The 5041-nt window shown below is 37.5% G+C and overlaps 1 long non-coding RNA gene across 1 annotated transcript; it reads right to left on the bottom strand.

Moving 5' to 3' along the window:
• Positions 1–2107: 2107 nt before the first annotated feature.
• LOC140013056 (uncharacterized) lies at positions 2108–4546 on the bottom strand. The gene is made up of 2 exons (XR_011820129.1): positions 4277–4546; positions 2108–2486 (listed from the first exon to the last, which is right to left on the bottom strand). It is a non-coding gene; the product is annotated as an uncharacterized lncRNA (long non-coding RNA).
• Positions 4547–5041: the final 495 nt, after the last annotated feature.

Here is a 5041-nt window from a genome sequence, read left to right as displayed (position 1 = left end):
GCTATGCCTCTCTTATACATTCTTGCATTTTCTTCCTCTTGCACTTTGAATTTCAGCTTTAATTCATAAGAGGTTAGGGTATCCACAAGAGATTCAATGGACATAGAATTTAAATCCTTTGCCTCTTCTATAGCATTTATTTTGTTTTCCCATTCTTTTGGCAAGGCATTCAAAATCTTTCTATTTTTCTCACCCAAAGAATATTCTTTTCCAAGCAATTTAAGATCTTCAATAATATCACAAAATCTACTACACATCTTATCAACATTTTCAAGAGGATGCATTTTGAAAAATTCATATTGAGAAACAAGCAAAGATTTCTTTTGTTCTTTAATATCTTGGTTACCTTCATGAAATACACACAATTTATCCCAAATATCTTTAGCTGATTTACAACCTTTAATCCTACTAGATTCATTTACATCTAATGCATTGTACAATATACACATGGCCTTGGCATTCAAAGAAAGGTATCTCTTGTCTTTTTCATTCAATTCTTGTCTAGTCTTTAATCTACTCAAATTGGTGGTAGAGTCAACTATTCTAACTTCATAAGGACCATCTTCTACCACATACCATAATTCAATATAAACGGATTGTAAGAAAATCATCATTCTTTGTTTCCACATGCTAAAATGAGAACCATTAAACATAGGTGGTCTATCAATAGATTGCCCTTCTAAAAAAGAAACTTTTATGGTTGCCATGATCTTTACTCTAAGCGGTTAAGCTTGATCAAAAGAGACCAAGCTCTGATACCAATTGTAAGTGCCCGGTGCAACCCAATGAGTACAAACAAATTCACAATGATGCACAAAGATATATCAAATTTAAGCACAATAAAGAAAACTTAATTAAAGAGAAAGGATAAGAAATGCAAACCAAATATCAAACCAATAGCCTCTTCAATTGATGGCGATGCTAACCAAGATGTACAAGTGAAGGCTCACTCCTTCCTCACCCCAAACACACTTTGGTTGAGCCAAGGAGTTTTACAACTATTCTAGTTAACCCTCAACAACCTACACTTGAAAGATCACTCACCCAATTAAGAACTATTTTATACAAATGAGGCAACCTTCACCAAGGTTTTACCACTTCAAGTGATAGGTTCACCTTCACCAAGGTTTTACTTCTCCTAGAGAGAAACCTTCACTTGAGCAACCTCACAACCCAACTTCCCCAACCCCTTATACAACCAACAAAGAATCTTTCTACTCAAAAATCTCACTTGTAAGCTTGTATTTTGTGTTGGCAAAAGTCATTTGTCTTCTTGTGCTTTGGGGTATTTATAGAAGGTGAGAAATGGCTTCAAAAGGCTCTCTAACGGTCAAATATTAAATGCTGTCAAAACTAGCCGTTGGCCTGTCGGACGTCCGAACCACCTGTCGGACGTCCGAACCCTGCATCCAAACCACCTGTCGGACGTCCGAACCCTGCGTCCGAACGTCGTCAGAGAGTCATCAAATCTTTGCGAAATTTCTCGGACGTCCGATGCGATCGATGTGCGTCCGATGCGTGCGTCCGATCCTTCCGAACGTCCGATGCTTCCTCACGAGCGTCCGACAGAGTTTCCTTCTTGATGTTCTTCATCCTTTCGGACGTCCGATAGCGTCCGACATGAGTGCCCTGTTTTTGCTTCTTCTTTTATGCCACAAGAATCTGTTCTAACAAATTACTCACATAAAAACATTAACCCAAATCTACATATTGGTTTGTTAATCATCAAAACCAATGATTGATCGACCAAGGTCAACATTCATATAACATGTGATTCATGATAATCAAGTGATCAAGTGGATACTTAGCACGTAAGCACGTAAGCAATACAAGTTGATTTCATGGGAGCATATAATTCACGGATATCGAATAATCATATAGATTAGAAATCATATGAGCAAATAGTCAGGTAATCAGGTAGTCATGTGGGTTGGTAAACGGTTCACGGTTAACGGTTAACTGTTCACGGTTGACGGTTAATTGACAAGCATTGGTCATATGCATAGGCCATCATTGGCCGTTATCCCATTTTTACCACGTGAGAGTCGAGGAGATTCACTCCAACGACGTATGCAACCTTAGCATACCAAGTCATGTTATTCGAGTATTTTCAAGCATGAATTATTCATCTCAAAAGAGAACGAGTGCGATAAAGTACACACTCGACTCCATTTTTCAAAACCAAGTAGACTAAGTAAACAATCTAGCAAGTTAAGCATGTATCGAGTTCATATGGTCATTTGATATGGTTAATGATTTAACCAATTCATGTAGATATACAATGCAAGTATACATTCCTTAAATAGGCATGAGTATGGTAAATACTTAACACATAGCACTTAATAATCATGAAATAAGCGTGTCCTAGACTTATTCAATTACGTATTCCTATATGGAACACTCACCTAGTCAAAACAAGCGAGTAGTTTTCAAACAAGCGTTTTAGGTGTCCGCTCCGAGTTCCCCTTGGAGATTCCCTCGAGTGCCTGAGTAAACAACCATTAACTATTATACACTATCACTTAGAACTCCTACTTATCAAAGAAGGTTGTACAATCTAAAGGGAATTCATGAATTGGGCCTTAATTATTAATAATCGAGGCTCAAGAGTAAAGTTTTAAAGTCTAAAGAAAGAGACTAACATTTTTCATGAAATCGAGTTAAAAATGTTCAATCGGTATCGAGAAAAGAAGGCAAGTTTCCAAAATCTCATTTCTAAGAAATTGTCAAATTTTAGCTTTGGGTGTCAATTCTAGAAAAATCGTATCTTGCACTACGTAGGTCCAAAATTGGAAAGCTTGATACCATTGGAAACTACATTCCGAGTACTACAAGTTTCTAGAAGACACTTTCCCATGATTCCAAATGGAAGGTATTCAAAAGTTGGATCAAAGTTACAGCTGTAGAATACTAAGACAGTTTCAAGGTTGGTTTTTGGCCAATTTTGGAAATTCAGTAAAATTCACTTGTTTTGAACTAACCTTTGAAATTTGGAAATCAAATAGTGTTACAATCCAAGAGTATAACAATACAAGCGGATTGAGAAATGGAGTTTCGAGCACCAAGATATAGTAGCCCCAAGTTGAGGAAGATTCAAGACTGAAGAAGAATTTCCAGTTTTGAACCTCCAACACTAGAAATTTAATTAGGTATCGAAACGAACTTGAATTGGCACCAAAATTGGCAGTATTTCAATACTATATGGAAAGTATCTCTCTATCGAATTTCGGGGAAAAATACCTTCGGCAAGGTAGTTAATTAGCCAACCAAGGTTCAAGAAAAATCCTAAGGCAAACTGCCTTTGACTTGCATTTCCCAATTTCCAATCGTCTAACCAAGAAAGTTATCCAACCATGGTTCATTTGTGAAATAAGGGTCTAAGATACACCCATAATATCTTTGGTAAGTGTTTAATATCAAAAACATCAACTAACAAGTTCATTCCAAGATTTGGTTCCAAACCAGTCCCAACATTAGGGTTTTCCAAAACAGAGCAGTCCACTTGTTTCAGTCACAACTCAGTCAATATAGCTCGAAATTGAGCATGGCTTACGCCGTTGGAAAATACATTCATAGTACTAAAACATCACAGAAGAAGTAATTCCCAAATTCAGCACCCATCTGGTTCAAATTCGGGCATCAAGTTGCTGCCTGAACACTTCATTCCAGACGAACAGAGCAACAGGACAGCGAACTTAAAACATTTGGTTCGGCTTGCTCACAAGGAATCAGAACGTGCATTTTATACCAAATTAAAGCTAGGAATGTCTAGTTTCAAACGCCACCGACGGCACATGATTTCGACATCCGAGGACAGAGTTATAGCCAAAAATGCCAACGCTGGACAGTGCAATACGGAACAGATTTCCAGATTGCCACTTCTAGGAGAAAAATTCATTTGACCCACCAAACGTTAATGTTTTCCAACGAAAATTTTTACACACATAATATAACATATAAACATCAGGTTCATGCCAATAGATCACCAAAAATGGGCCTTCTTATGGCCGAACAAAACAGGGGCATTTTCGGAAATTCTTGCCAAGACCTCTACTTTGAGTTTCCAACAATAACACTCCATAAACTCATCATTATAACCACTAAACTACCATTAAATCCAACATTAATCCTTAAATCAGCAACAACAACCCAAGTGTGGGAATACCAAGAGCCCACTCATTTCATTTTCACCATAAACAAGCTAACTAAGTGCATGCATGAGCTTAATCTTGCTATATAAATTCCAAAAGACAAGAATCCAAGGGTTGATCATTACCTATTCCTTGGGTGTGCAAGATCAGAAATTTCGGCCCTCTTGAAGCTCCAAGAACCCGTGAAGATGCAGCCTTTTGTTAGCTAAATCCAACCTCCAAGAGGTTTGCTAAGTGGTCTCCAAGTTTGGTGTGATTTGGAGGTGATTTGGGGTAGTTTTGGTTGAGATTAGTGTGCAGAATTTTTGTTGCAAATGAGTTAGAGAGAGAGAGGAGCTTGGCCGGCTGTGAGGAGAGAGAAGAGAGAGTGTGATTTTGATCTAAGTTGGCTTCTCAAAGAAGATTAAATGTGTGGTGAAAAATTGCTCCAAAGTCAACTCTTGTAAGGCTCGTTTGGCACGTTTTTAGGCTCGATTTTCTCGCGCGTTTGGTTCACTAGTGCACTAAACCTCTAATGCACTCATGTTAATATAAACATTATTCACTCTTAATTGTCTCGAAACAAGGGTCTAAAGTTCCTCAAATAAAGTCGCGCGTGTGAAAACGCGTACCGCCAATTTTACCGCTATAACGCGAAACTTCCGGGAAATTCTTATAACGATAGTACTAATAACTATCACTTGAGTATTTAAACATTAAAATACCGAATTTAGGTCCATTGTACATGTCTCCAATATTCCAAACTTATTGTACTCTCAAGCGGATAAAATCTCCAAGCACTATTCACTGTTTTTACTAAACGCGCTCCAGGAAATTAATTCGTGAAATGAGTTACTTTAAAAATATAACGAAGTTATATTACCATGTATTTAGGTCTAATAAGACTAGAA

The sequence above is a fragment of the Coffea arabica genome, chromosome 8e (assembly GCF_036785885.1).
Source record: "Coffea arabica cultivar ET-39 chromosome 8e, Coffea Arabica ET-39 HiFi, whole genome shotgun sequence".
Taxonomy (NCBI): Eukaryota; Viridiplantae; Streptophyta; class Magnoliopsida; order Gentianales; family Rubiaceae; genus Coffea; species Coffea arabica.
This window is presented reverse-complemented; position numbering and strand designations above follow the sequence as displayed.